The sequence below is a fragment of the Crocuta crocuta genome, unplaced genomic scaffold (genome assembly GCF_008692635.1).
Source record: "Crocuta crocuta isolate KB4526 unplaced genomic scaffold, BGI_CrCroc_1.0 scaffold395, whole genome shotgun sequence".
In the NCBI taxonomy this organism is placed as follows: Eukaryota; Metazoa; Chordata; class Mammalia; order Carnivora; family Hyaenidae; genus Crocuta; species Crocuta crocuta.
This window is the reverse complement of record NW_027532601.1, coordinates 231079-246992: the sequence shown is the minus strand read 5'-3', so window position 1 is coordinate 246992 and position 15914 is coordinate 231079.

Here is a 15914-nt window from a genome sequence, read left to right as displayed (position 1 = left end):
GGGGAGGGTCAGAGAGAGAGGGAGTCACAGACTGAAACAGGCTCCAGGCTCTGAGCTGGCAGTCAGCACAGAGCCCGACGCGGGGCTCGAACCCACGAACCGCGAGATCATGACCTGAGTGAAAGTCGGACGCTTAACCGACTAAGCCACCCAGGCGCCCCATAACTGTCCCTATTTTTAAGAAGAGGAAACAAAGATGCAGATGTTGAATTACAGCCTTGAGATCATGTGGGTGGCAAGTGGCTAAAGGAATTTGAAGTCTGTGACAGTTTGACTCTAGCTTTCTTGTCCCCAGTGATACCATCATGCTACCTGAGGAAATGGGGCTAAATGGGAAGTCCTGGGGCTCCCAGGCTATGAGAACATGGTTACAGAAGAATTTCCACTGAAGAGCTCCCCTTGAACCACTGTTGTCCATGACCTTCTCTGACCACTAGTCCCCCTAACATATTGCCTTGGCTTTGGGTCACTTAGTACACTCAGCCTTACAGACATCTATTCAATATTCTCCTGTGCCTCATTTCCACTACTACCTTCCTCTGCCTCTAACCCAGATGATGTGGTTGTATTTTGGCTCTTACCTGTGCCTTCAATGCTGTCAACCAGCATATTTTATGAACTGCCTATACTCTTTAGCTGGTCAAAACCTGACTCCTTCTCTGAGGTATCTACTCCACTTCTCAGCCAACGTGTTAACAATACATTACGATCAAAGAACTCGGGCATTGTGCATCTAAAGACAGAGGTTTATTTTATTTTTGTTTAAATGTTTTATTTATTTCTATGAGAGAGAGAGAGAGAGAGACAGCGTGAGCAGGGGAGGGTCAGAGAGAGAGGGAGTCACAGACTGAAACAGTCTCCAGGCGAGCTGGCAGTCAGCACAGAGCCCGACGCGGGGCTCAAACCCACGAACCGCGAGATCATGACCTAAGCGAAAGTCGGACGCTTAACCGACTAAGCCACCCAGGCGCCCCTAAAGACAGAGGTTTAAAATATTTTATTAGGGAACATACATCAATATTCAACAACATTTAAATATTATGGCATCCATATTTAGGACAATATAAATGCTTATAACTTGAACAGTCACTTTGTTAAACAAATGAAATAAATTCCTTTTAAACAATGGGCTATATGATTAATAAAGTATATTTTTCAATAATTTATTCATCTGCTTAGTCATATGTACATTTGTTTTCTTCAAAAAAAAAAAAGAGAACCAATGTGATTGTTTACCACATCGTATCATAAAACAAATGAACCTGTAAAAATGGCATGTAGAAAATTCAGAAACACTTAAACAGCACATTCCAAAGATACTGAATCCATTTAAAAGGAACTAGATGTTCCAGAAGCAGTTGCAGTCAGCCTGGGTGTCATATATATGCATCGGTACAAAATACTGCAGCAAATTCAAGTATAACAATTCACACACATGAACATGTTTATCTGACTTAGGAGCGAATTCTCTCTTTTAGAGCATAAAACACAATCAAACTCTCAGCAAGGTTAGGATAAATTTTATTTGTTACACGGAGGGAAAGGTCATGATGTCAACTCAGTCAACCAAATACTGAAACCCAGAGAAGGTGGCGTGGTCCACAAACACTGCATAGTTAGAAAATATCCCAACAGGGACCATATTCATGGCAACAATTGTAAGGGTTATAGGAAAAGCATAGCAGCGAAAATCAGCCAGTCAGCCCACATTTTCTTCTCTGGCAAAGTGGAAATGCCATGTTTGTATTTTTAACACATCTAATGAGTAGACAGGCAAAAAAGTTGCCATAAGCCAGGAAATGTCACGGGGTTCATCTTTAAACGGCATCAGCTCTATTTGCTAAAATACAGTTTTAATTTCACAGACAAAGTGAACATCCAGAATTATTTTCTTTAGCCCCAGCCAGTCAGGTCATTCCCAGTCGCTCATTGATTGTAGAAATGCAGCTCCAAGGTCTTCATTTTTGTTTCAGTTTCTCCCACCACCTCTACTGCAGCTGACTTGCAGGTCTGGTACAGACCCTTCACTACTATAGCAGGGTCCTGATACAGCATAAGATACCGGCCCTCCAATGATGGATGATGTGAAAGCCAGCCTTGGGGGGTCTATAGTGATCCATTTATTTTCTGCATGGGGGGGGTAGGGAAAACTCTTTTAATATTGTACAACATTTCCTCGCTAAAAGCAGTTCCTCAATTTTCAAAAATGCTCAATTTGCATCCTGTAAGATTTGCTTACAAAGACCTCCAAAGCACTTGGTTATTCTTAATGATTAGCCACTTTGTGTTCATCAAATGTTTATTCGCACAATGAGAAAGAAATAGACTTTTTTCCCCCTGTTTAGCCATCGCTTTGTAATGCTATGCTAAGTCTTGAAGACAAAGAGAATCAGACAACTGAGGAACTAAGGCCTTTCGATATTCAGCCAAGCCAAACATAGGAGCTTTATCAGGAAAGCCGCTGGCTCATTATTTTGCTAGCTCTTCCTTGGTTCATCCTTGGCTTAAACAGAGTAAGAAGGAAACCAGGCATGGTTTTCCTGCATGGAACTCGGGGAATGGATTTTGCAGAGCCAACTGGTCACCATGAAATGTGAGGCTGATTTCCATGTGCCCTGGCAGACTGGAGGGAGAGGCAACCCCAGCACATGCCTGAGGTTCACCAGTCCCTGGGCCTTTGCTTGGGTTCATTTCTTACTTACTAGGACAATGCCCTCTGTTTCCCACTCCATTTTGTCCTCCAAGATCCAAGTGAGAGGTCTGCCCTTTTTGAAAAGCTGAACTCTGAGGGTGGCTTTGGTGCCTTACACCTCTCTTGGCCTCATGTGAATTCTTGTGTCACAGAGTTTACCATGTTCTATTCTAATTTTTGACTTTCCTGTCCTCTCCATAGACCACAGGGACCTTGAGGGTGGGGACCATGCCTCTACCCTTGTTTCCTCTACTGTCTGGACCTGAGCCTGGAGCTCTCACTGAATATTACAGAATGGACACAGGAGCGAAAGAACTGCTATCGGCAATGACAGCTTCCTTTGGAATAAGGTGACTTAGTTTTGCAGTATGGCCTCTTCTACTTTAACGAACATGCTAGAATTATTTGAAGGACACAAAGGGAACTTCAGTGTTTAATTTTGAAGAATGTAACAGAGGAAGTTGTACTAAGCTGACTCTCAAAAAACTGCACTATTTCTCCCCTAAATCTGTTATTCTCTCTTATTTTTACATCCACACCCACTCCTTCAATCACGATTGTCATGTTCCTCTTGTAACGATAAGAGTAATATATTAGACTTGGATCTTAGTCAGGTGGATGCTTGACAAAGAGGTACATTCATATGGCAGGTAAGGCTAATAGATTTTTGAGGTGGATTCTAAAGACAGTGGGTAGCAGGAAGGGGGGCTGGGCTGGCACCCCCGTCATTTGACCACGAAGACTGCACTCATGGACATGAAGCTGGCTTGATGTAATGAGTGTATGTTGCCTCAAAGAAAAAAAGGCACATTGACCTTTAATGAATTACATTAATACTTTCAATATACTAAGCATCATGTGTCAACATGACCAAAACTCTAGAGTAAGAATTCTTACTACAAACCCAATGTATCCATTTTCACAAGTCAACATGACTAAAATTCTGAGGAGTAAAGAATTCTTACTAGAAACCCAATTTATCCATTTTATCAAGTTCATACTTTGGTAGAGCTGGTTCTTTGTAAACTGAGGCCCACATTTATTTCCCTGTTGGCCAACCCAGCCCCATTGTGCTCCCTATGAGGCAATGTTCTCAGTTTTCCTTCCCCTAGCACTGAAAGCATGAAAAAACTCTTTGTCATTTGCAAAGGCCAGCACCGACCTTGCCACAGCCTGGCTTCTCAAAACCCAGAAGACCGAAATAGCCAGAGACTGTGTTTACACAAAGCAGAGTTGTGCCAAGAACTTCATCCCCAAAAGTGACATTTCCCCTCCGTTTAAAACAAGTTTGAGATTCCGAGTCACAAGAGACCATTTGGCCCAGAGATGGCAGCAGGTCTCTGTCAAACACAGCCTCTGAGGATAGCTGCCTGTCCCATACAGACTGAGTCATGGTGGGCGGAGCTTGCAGTATGGATTTTACTGCCAAGCCACTTGCCCAAAGGGTCACAGAGATCATTTAAGGGGGTCCACAGAAATGCCAGAGCACTCACTGGCAACTTGAAATTAGAGCTGAGTTTGACTTGGTATTCCCGTGATGTGGGTTTCAATTCTGGCTGAAACTGAAACTGCTTGTGGGTCATGGCTGGGAATTTGCTGTTTTGTATTGTATACACTTCTGACAGCCACCCAGGCCTGATGGTACCCTATTTCTTTAGACGGTTTTAAACCCAAACTGTGCTTCAAATGTTCTACTGTTTTCCAGTGGTCAAAATTACTTCTCTTTCTTATAACACCATTTATGTAAACACACACATCCCTTTTATATAATTACTGCATGCTATATAGTGTCTTTTATAGAACCACCATGATTAAAAAATTCTTCCTATTGCCAAGTAAGTAGTTAATTTGAGAAAGATTGCAATTGCCAGCAGTAGGTACTCTTGTTCTAGGCTGTCTATAATCTGAGAACTTGGTGAAAAGCTATAAATACAGTGAGTATGATTTTTAAAAATTAAAGCAAAATGCTCTGGTAGAGAAATTTCCAACCCCAAGAAAATAGCATAATTGTGGTAGATGGTGGGGTGTGGGGTGCACATAACTGAAACTCGAGATTTGATGCCTGCATTCTAAATTTAGAAATGATAGCAGCCAAGCAATGGTACAACACTTCTTGTGACTTTCTAATGAAAGAGCAATTAGTGTCTTGAGCTGGTGAAGACCCACTTCTGGGAACAGAGCAGTCTGAACTGGGATGGAAAACAAAGGAAAGTGAAAGACTTATTCCATGTTTGCTATATGTAGAGTTCTCAGTGCTTTAAGATACATTAAAGGGGATATAATTAATAATAATGTTTTATTTATACAGCATTTGGGAGGGGGAAATGAAGACAGGGCAAGAGTGCTAGCATTTATTGGGTGCCTACTAAGATTTCATAAATTTTATCAGCCCATGAGACATTTTCGTGTGCACTAGTTCATTTGCTTACCCCATTTCACAGGTGAGAAAATGCAGTCAAGAGAGGTCAAATGACTTGGCCAGGATCACTTAGTTAGCCTCAGAGATGGGGGCCTGAAATTAAGCCTAGGCCTGTGGCTCCCAGGCCACGGCTCTTCTCACAAGCCTACTGATGAGACCCCATTAGTTCCCCTCCTATGATTGGCTTCCACTGGAGCTGGTAAGGTCAGGCCAAGCCAGTGGCCAGCACAGGTGAACTGTAAGAAGAGATACCAGAAGGCTCAACTCTTTCCAGTCTTTGTCTTTTTCCTTACTCTCTACAGACTTTTTATTCTTCTCAGACCCCTTTTTCTGTATTGTTTCTCTGTAAAAATGTTTCTTGTGTAATGTGCCTGTAAAATCTTACATTTTAACCATATCTAAACGGGCAATGGACTTGGCACAGAGTAGATGCTCTAAATGTAATTTCTCATACTTGATCTCTGTATACTTTATTGCAGTGCATTGTACGGAGCATGCTCATTTCATTGTCTGCAACTGGGTTAAGTAGGTGTGGTGTTACTGGAAAGAGGGCTGCCTGTGACTTATTATACCCCAGAGACAAAAGGAGCTATTTTCTTCCCTCCACATCTGATGAAGAAAGCATGTGTTTTGATCAGGCTGTAAAAGCTGAAGCAAAATTTCGGTTGCAGAATGTCAGTGACCGTTTGCTGAAGTTTAGGGATCAGCGTCACATGCGATGTTCACAGAGGGAGTCAGAAGGTCAGGTGAGCTGCTGGAGTGGAGGACAAAAGCAAGCATGGGTCCCCACTTTGTAATCCAATTAGTCTGTAATCAACATTTACATCTCTTAAGAAAGTATGTAGACAACTAATAATTGTTATTCGAACATTTGTAATGCTTTTGTTTTGTTCTTACAAATATTTCATCACCTTACTTGAATAGCCTTCTTGTCAGATTGCATTTGGGCAGCCTTATTTTTGATTAAAGCTACCTATTCATCAATGCTCCCTCTCTCTCTGCTCTTTACAATGACTGTCACCTCTGCTAGGACACAGGGGCTGGGTGCGGAGGCACTGTGGACTGCAAAGTGTTTGTCCTGATGTTCGCTCAGCTTTTGATTAATGAGCCAAGGGCCTCCCAACCACTGAGACTTCAATTAGCCTAGCTGCAAAGCTGAAACCTTTTCATGATGAAGATAAGGCTGGGTTTAGCAAAAGGAATGGCGACCAGACTGGGGAAGAAAGACAAGTTTCTTGTTGTTGTTGTTTTGTTTGTTTTTTAGTGGATAAATCAATAAACCATTACTACACTTGATCAATACACCCCAATGTTTTGGCATGGTTTTGGCTTAAATACACTTAATACTTTGCTCAACCCCCCTGGCTTTTCATGTGATGTTTTTCCTCCTGTAATTTCTAGATTGGATTGAAGCTGTTCTGAAGCACAAATTCTTAGCCAACAAGGCTGTTCCATTGCAATAGATACTGTGGGGCCAAAAACCCTTCCAATAAGGGAAGTGCCCCAGGGAGGGGGCAGAGGGATGGGGAACCAAATTGGCATTGTTCCTTGCCCAGAAAGCACAACAGTAGATGCTATGCAGTTAGAGCAATCCCAATCCTTCCAAATGAGGATAAATGTTCTTTGCTTCTCAGAGAGAATCAGGCAGAAAAGAAGACATCACTCCATGGCTGTCAGGGAAGCACAATGTGAGTGAACAATTTGTCTACAATAAAAGGCTTAGGTGGGTTGATGAAACAGAAATGGGACTGAATTTCTGAATAGAAGCAAGGTGACCAGGCTGATATACTCTGAAACCACATAGGGTGGGCAGCATCTCCCAAGAGGCAGGAGGAGCAGGGACTGGACACTATAGTCCTTGAGGACTGGGGGCAGGAATAGTAGGAGGGGTCTTCAGAAGGTCAGAATTAAAATGCCTGTTAGCAGGGAAGGGCCATCTACATCCTCACATCCAATCAAGTCAGTGTAGCTTCCTTTCCTCTACTCTTTCTAGGCTGGGAGACAGTGGAGGAAAAGCTACCCAAAGACTCGCTGGCATCCATTTTCTAAGCTGCTCCTAATGCAGGGCAGACATCATTGAAAGAGTGCGAACTCACCCATCACTGGGATTGGGACCCCGTGGTCATCTTAGCCTACAGTGTGCTCCTCAGTGATCCATTTCTTGGGACTGACTTGGTTCTGGTGGATTCTGCTGTTGGTTCTTGACCCCATCGTGCTCTGTCTCATTTTGCTCTCAGATTCTAGGTTCTGTCGCATGCATTGGTGGCAGGCTGCTTCCCTGAATGCAGATGTCTCCCAGGGGATTCTATGCCTGCCCTAAATCAAGATGGCAGCTAATCTGGGATTCCTCACTGCTGTGTTCGGCACCCTTGATGAGAATCTCACTGTAACTTTTCAGAAGCGCGGTAACTATTACCTGAGCCTTCCTGGTGGATCATCTGGTACTTCCATGGTCCTAGAACTGGTCTTCCAGCCCCTTCTGTAACTAGTGCTTGGCTCTGATCCCATGTCCTTCCTCATCCCCTGTCTGCTTGCTTGCTCAGGAGGAGCCCTGCCCCTTAGGTGGGATCCCCTAGGGGCTGATACTGCTCCTGGCATCCAAAGTTAAGTTACATGATGGCTCCTGTCCTTCAGGAGTTTTAATCTGGCTGAAAGACAGAACCTGTATAGGCACAGTGTAAAGTACATTTTAAAGTGAAAAAAATATATATAGATAGATTTCAAAAAGTAACAGAAAGATGAAAAAAGTGCACAATTCATTGTCAAACACAATTTAGAGAGAATTTGGAGAGGATGGTCAAGGAAGGGCTGAATCTGAACTTTGATTTGAGGAAAAAATTTTGGATAAGCTTTTATGGGCAGAAAGGACAGAGTGGGGAAGAAAATGTTATGACCTAAATTCCCCTACTCCCCCCACCCCATTTCATCTGTTGAAGCCCTAATCCCCAAGTCTTCTGAATATGATTGTGTTTGGACAAAGGATCTTTAAAGAGGCAGTTAAGGTTAAATGAGGTCACTGGGGTGGGCCCTGATTGAATCTATGTCCTTAGAAAAAGAGGAGACTAGGACACAGACACACAGAGGGAAGGTGATGTGTAGACACTGGGGGATGGTAGCCATCTGTAAGCCAAGGAGGGAGGCTGCAGAAGAAAGAACCCTGAAGAACCCTGACCTTAGACATTCAGCCTGCAGAACTGTGAGAGAATAAATGTCTGGTGTTGAACCCCCTCTGTCTGGGGTACTTTGCTGTGATAGCCCCAGCAGACTACTACAGGGTGATTACAAATCCATGAAACTGCATCAGTGGAAGCAAGAGCACACTGGGTAGGAGAGGACCCTCTGCATAGAGAAGAAAGTTTCCTGGCCCCAAGTTATGAGAGAAGAGAAGGCATCCATAAACAAGTTTCAGGAGCAGAGGGGCTCAGGGGGTGGGAGCACCTTTCACCCAGCTGAGTTTTGTTGAGTTTTTGCCTAGGGTGTACTTTTTTCGGGAATGATCATTGCTTAATGCTAACATGAAACAGGTTTACTTTGGGGTTAATCATGGTCTGGAAGGCCCTAAGGGCTAAGAGGAAAAGTGAAAAGTAAAGGCACACAGAGGCAAGAGAACAAACAACGCAGAAGAGAAAGAGGAGGTGACATTGTAGGGCTCAGTAAAGACTTTTGAAATGTCAGAGTGAAAGATGGCACTGGTAAAAGAGATGCTAACCTGTGGATAGGGAGAGAGAGAACACAAAACCACTCCTGAGCACCAGACTTAGTTTGCACCCTTCATTTGGAACTAATAGTATAAGAACAGAAAGACAGCAATGGGGGCACATATTCAAGTCCTTGAAGGGGGTCTTAAGTGTACCTCACCCAGTGGACTCATCCCCTGTCTGGGGCTCCCTGGAGGCCCCGGGGATCCAAGCTTGCAGCATCAGGTCTAACTTGGGAAGGGGATGGAGGAACCAAGGGAAGCCTCCCTTGTCACCCAGAACACTGTACTGACTGTATCCCATGGGAACAGGCACCTTCTGGGGCAAGGGTACCTGTCCCATTATTCATTGATCATAAGTTTAAAAAAAGTAGAGGGTGGAATTATGGAGAGTGAGAGGCAGGGATATGGAAAGGAGACTGGAAAGGAGAGAGGGAAAGGATCAAGACGGACGGGGATGGAGAAGGGAAGGGAAATGGCCACATAGTGGCATTCCTTGCTGTGCCCGGCATAGGAACTGGTGTTAGCACTGATATTCTTGGTATTGCTACATTATTATATATATTACGGATATAATGATTGATATTTCCAGGTCCTTCCCTACCAGTTCTGCACCCACTCCCATTCTACGCTCTACCCCCGGCCCTGCAGCAGTCTCATCTCTCATCACTGTGGACGTTATCCTAGGCCACCAGAATTGCACACCTTGTGTCCAACTGACAACGTGTTCCTCCCCCTTCCCTGCGCAACAGGACCGGAGAGGGAACGGGAAAGGAAGTCCCTCTGATACCAAGCTAACTTCGAGAAACATGACTTCATTGTCGCAGGGGAGGGTTAAGTGTTTCCCCACAGCAGCACCACTGTGAGTCTAGTTAGGTCATGTCAGACCTAGACAAAAATGAAAAACAGGCAAATAAGAAGGAAAAGGATGAGGAAGAGAGGGAGGAGAAGTCCTGCTAGAATCTAGTATTTGTCTTTGGAAGGTGTCCTTCCCCTCCAGCACCTCTTTCTGTACCCTGCTTCTTGGGGATCCCCGGGGTGGACCCTAAATTTCCTGGTGCAGAGTGTTGTGGTCTGAAGGCCTTCCCAGGGAGCCAATTGGACCCCCAAAGCCTCTGTGGACCCCCACTTCAGCAGGCTCCAGTGCTCTGGGAGAGATTTCACACAGTCATGGTCAAGTGACACTCACTGATTGTTGCTACTTGCGGAGTCAGATGGATCATGCTGGGAGGTTTTGCCAGCGGTGTCTCCCCTTCCCCTGCCCCCCTGTGGGCTCCCTGGGCTTCTGCAGCCTGCTTGTTCTACAGAACCCGAGAGTGGGGAGCAGTGATGGGTGCCTCCCTCTTGTCCTCGTGTCCAGAGAGCAAATCACAGTGATTTACTAAGGTATGTCTTTTGGGTGAGTGGGTTACATGGGGGAAGCCCCCCTTCACCCCCGCTTCAAGTATGAACTTGGCACTTCATGCAGGTTGGAAATACTAAGATAGTCAATTGGAGATGTATCAATGGCATATTTTTTAAAAAGATGCTTGTGAGCTGGACACTAAAATCCAACTGCTTAGCATTATTATTATTATTCCTATGCCATAAGCTAGAGATGGCATAGATCAAGGATGTCAAAGTAGAGTCTATGGGCTATATCTGGCCCATGGCCTGTTTTTTATGCTAGGACCTATTAACTAAAAATGGCTTCTACATTCTTAAGAGGATTGTCAAACAAACAAACAAGCAAAAACAAACAAACAAAAAAAGATGTGTGACAGAGACTGTATGGCCCACAATGTCTCCAATATTAACTATCTAGCCATTTACAGAAAAGTTTTGTCAGCCCCATGTGCACATTAAATATTTTTATTTTTTTATTTGGTCTGCGAACACCCTTCCCCTCCTCCACCTCTAACAATGCTTCTTGGCAAAATGCATTCTTGACTTTGCAACAGATGAACTTGGAACACACCCAGCTCCTAAGCTGGGGACTGTCTGTGCTTCTTAAGTATTTTTTTGTGTGTGCCAAATGCAGTGCCTGGTGTGGGCAGCTGTCGACAATGACAAAATGATACTGTAACAACAACCCTCAGGCTCACCTGAACCTTCCAGAAACTCCCTTTTCCATCTTTGCATTCCTGAGGTCCTTAAGGTGTTAACCACTGCTGGTTCTACTTTAGAGTGTCACCCTATTGAGCAAGCCAAGAGTTCCCTGCCCTGCTTACTCCCTTGGCTCTGGTGCTACTTATCTAGGGAGAAAGAACAGAATCACATCTTCTTGTCCTTTAGCAGAGACAAATATGCACTGAGGAAAGCAGAAACAAATATGCACTAAACCTCTAGGACAATCTTGTACTGGCCAGCCACTAGCATAGAAGTCATAGCAGAGAAGATGCCAATGGAACTGAAAATATGGATCAAAGATGAATGAGTGACATATGAAATTCATGGTCCCAAGAAACACAGTGTACTTTGGGGATACTGAGGGCATCACGAAAAGAGGAGTCAGAGGCTGGACATGGGGCTATTCAAAATCCTTAAATCTCTCTGTCCCCTTGTTTCTTCATGTGTTCAGTAGAGATAATACACCCTTCCTTCTCTCTGTCCCTCACAAGAATGACATGAGATAGGTGAAATTACCTGGGCAAGTACAAAACTTTACATAAATGGAAGGAAACACTAAGCTCACACTGGGACTTTCTGTTTTAGCTTCTTTTCTATTGCAGCTGAACACACCTGCTATACTTGGGTTTTTTAACAAGTCGGTGCCTTGATTATTTTTTCCTATAAATACAGTATGAATTTGCTCTTAGATTTCTTTTTACCTAATTAAGTCTCTATGTCTCATAGTTTAACGCGAAGCATTTCCAGCTCATGAGGTGGCTGCGTTGACGATAATATCGAGGGAGAGTGATGTAATTAATAACTGGGCCACACGGAAAGGAAGGACAATCATTTTGTCTTTGGAAATGGAGAAGCAACCCGCTTCAGGTCAGTTCCTTGCTTATCAGTTGCAGCAAAGTATTACTAAACCATGCATCCTGCTTTGAGCGATGCCCAGGGTAGGTCTTCCCCTTCCTTCTCAACACTCCCCCCTGCCCACCACCATAACATTTCAGGTGGGAGACTCAGGAATTCATGTTGAAGTAGCAAAGAAGAAATGATATTTTCCTGCACAGGGCAGATGAGTTCCATCCTCAGCCCCCATGACATCTGGGTCTTGGGGAAGCATGAGTGAAGCCAGGCGGCTGGGAGCAATGGCAAGGGGCTGGGTGTCCTCTGCCAAAATCCTAACTTGCTTTTGCCAGCCCAGCCCCCAAAGTCACCTCACTTATTCATCTTGCAGGGACTTTGGAGGGCCAGGAGGCTACTGCTGTCATTGCTTTTTGAAGATGGTGGACCCCACAGCAGCCTGGGCTCAGCCCTGCTCCTCAGCACAGTGTGTAGACAAGGAGCAGGTGCCAACAGTGTTCCAATCAGGCTGGACCGGTGCTGTGTGCAGGCGGTTTCTTGATTAAAAGTCCTAATAGTATAAAAAGAAATCAGAGTAACAGTGAGCACACCTCTGATGCCTTCCTACTGGCCACCATTGCCTTCTTGTGGGTCACCCTAGTTTTGCTTGCAGAGTTTACCTTCCATGTGCTTGGGTTCCCTCCTCCCTTTGCTGATGAGCAGAGCTCTTTCCTTAATTAAGTCAACAAGCAGCATTTCTTTGGCAAAGGGACCTGTGCAGAACCAACCTCAGAAGCAAATGAGAACATTTGTGAAGCCGTGATCCAGTAGCTGTGATTAGTGAGCGAATGGTTACCTGCCCTGGCAAATAGTTCTAAAATGTTCTTGTTTCCCAGGCCGTGCCCAAGAGACCTACTGGACCAGAAGGTCTGCATGGCAGCTCCCTTTGAGGGAGTGAGGCAATCCGAGATACTCAGGGCATAAAGCTTTCATTTGCAAAAGGAAATCCAAGAACAGGTGCATTCCAGCTAATCCATAACCACAGTGGCCAACTGATTCTTCATTTTCAAAGGTGGCCTATGTGCCTGGCTACCTGGGGATCAGGATTCTCAGCCATTTCCCTGCAGGGACAGATGTGAAATTCACATGTTTGATACACTCTCTGGTCTCCATGTAATTCCTGGAGATACAGCAATGATTCCTCTTCTTCTCTCTCTTTGACTCAAATATATATTTATTTATTTATTTATTTATTTATTATAATGCTGGAATACAGGGGAGAGTGATATTGTATTTGTTTTTGTCTGTTTTGAAAAGAGATAGACCTTCTGAAGTGTGCCAGTGTACTGTGGTTGGTAGTCAAGAACTTCAAACAGTACACAATGTATTTCATATCCACAACTAGGTTTTGCCATTCTGGGCTGATGCAGCCTCTTCTGCATTCTCTTATATGCCCATCTTCTCCCAGTGTGATAGAATTAGTCTTTCTTGCCAGTTCTGAATATCTTTCCATGTTATTATCCCCTAAAAAATGTTGCAGTCTGAAAGGTAGAATTGTACACATGAAATCCTTCCAATTATGATCTGTTTTTGGGATTTGTCTGGGATGGAGTTTGGCAGCATATCTACTGAGGTCAAATGTAAGGCAAATCTCAAAGAGACAAAACATTAAAACATTTGCGTATAGTTTAGTATCCTCAGCATACCCAATCTAAACTGGGGAGCATTCACCCCCACTGTTTAGGGGACAGAGGCACTGGGAGAAACAGGTAAGACCTCAGCATTATAGGCTGAATCATGGTTCCTCCCTGGCCTACAAGTCCTTAATCACTCTTTTTTTAAAAAATAGTTTATTGTCAAGTTGGTTTCCTTAATCACTCTTAATGCTCAGATTTTTATCTCTAAAATAGAAACGTGAAATTGCTATGAGGTTTAGAGATAATGGGGTACAAGTCACCCTGCTGATGCCCAGCGCACCGAAGAACCTAACAAAAATGCCAAACATCGCAGTCCACCATGGATGGACAAATCCAGGTAAGTAGTGAGAGTTAGAAGCTTTAATATTTTGGAGAGTGTTAGCATACACCAAATGATGATGGCAGAGTGGTCTTGGATGAGACCCAAGTGAGGCAAGAGGAAGAACACTGTGACAAGCAACGTGCTTTCCTGAAATCCTTGCAATAGCTTGGGGAACTGTGTGAGTAGAGAGATTCAAGGTCTCACTTAATGCATGCAATTTGAACTGCAGAAGCAACTCAAATTTTGCCCATCTCATTATATCAAGTTGGTTTTTTGTGATGTTCAGACAGTCTCAAAACAACTGCTTTTTATAACACATTTGAGAAAATATTTTGACCACTGTTTCTCTGGATAAATTCTTCAAACTCTAAATAGAAGCAGTAAACATGTGAGTATAAATATGACAATCATTTGTTTAACTGTGACAATTTTGGAGAGTTTTTGGCACGCTCAAAGGTACAGAGATTTTTGTAGATGAGTAAAAAATAACTTGAGTATTGTTTATCCCACTTTGACTAAGTATTGGGCGACATTATCGATTTCTTGTAAAATTGGCATGTTTATATCTAATATCATGTTATGGGAAAGGAAATAAATGTTAAAGTTCACCTCCCTGGAGGGAGTGGGGTCGGTGAAGAGTATAGCAGATAATTATTTATGGATAGTTTCACATGAATACAATTGTCATGGCTTTTATCTGATGACCAAAAGATTTTCTAGTTGTCTGTTTTGATTAGAAATAGCATTAATTCTGGCTTTCTGGTGATCTTTAGCTTTCTAAAATCCAAAATTCAGAGGCACCCAGGTGCCTCAGTCAGTGAAGCGTCCAACTCTTGCTTTGGGCTCAGGTCATGATCTCACGGTCGTGAAACGGAGCCCCGAGGAGGCTGTCAGCACAGAGCCTGCTTGGGATTCTCTCTCTCCTTTCTCTCTGCCCCTCCTCCACCAAAAGAAAATAAAATCTAAAATTTAAATTTGTCCAGAACTCTGTTTAAGAGAGCCATATTTTATGGAAATGAAACATTTACCATTCTTTTCCTGGGGATGTTTTTCCTGTAAAAGGGAGTCTGGGAAAAGTGGTTTTAAAATTCAGATCCTGGAAGAAACTCTTCCCAACAATGAAACTCATCTTTCCTATCAAGACAGAAGAGAAGTTTTGTATATTCAAGTCCTTTCTTGATGCTTATATCCATAATAGGACACCCACATCTGGTAGAGCTGTTATCAGACATGCAGACAGACCAAGAATCTAAAAATCCAGCCAATATCTAATGCCTGAATCAAAGTTATAAGCATAAGGCGTACATAGTATCTGTCTGGTCAGCAAGAAGACATTATCCAGAAAGGGTTGAAAAACAAAATATTTTATATTTCAGCACAATCAACCACAAACTCAAATCCACATGCAAACATACCCCCCTCCCCGCCCCCACGGCAGTGTGCAAAAGGTATTAGCCTTCAAGACGCACATGAAGAAATTATCATTTTGCTGAAAGGGAAGAAGAAAAGGTCACAAACTCCTCCCTTTGTGAAAGATAAACAGTGGCTGCAATCTGCTTTGAAATTCTCAGAGAAAATTACTCAAATACAGAGAAGAGGCCGCAGAAATGGTTCAGTAGTTTTTGACCAGTGGTGCTAGTCCAGAATTATTCTAAAAATGTAAATCTTATTTTAAATTCTTATTGTGGCATGTGAAAAATATTTTAATGTTCACATATCATAATCATCTTCAGCTTAGTAATATTTGGAGTTATGAAGGTTTACCAAAATTTGGTACACATAAAGCAAGTTCCCCACATTCCTGTAGAAAGTGGGGATAAATGAAGTGAGTGGGCTCCTCGATCTTTTACCACAATAAATTGGCCTCTGTCGAAAACTATTTTTCAAATTCCTGCTTTAGATGAATTTCTGGTGACCAGTCAGGATCCTTTCAAGCTAAGCATGTGTATCTTTCAAAGTTCAGGAAGGATATACCTGGATCATAAGGCTCATTCCAGCATACTACCTGTGCATGTAGGACCTTAAACCTCATTCATTATGTGGTAGCGAAGCAGCTGAGAAAAAAATGGAAGTCAAGGTGTGCCTTTCCAAGTGTTGTAAGCTCTGGATTTTCATAAGGGAGTTCTGGAAAAAGTAAGCCATTTGCCAAG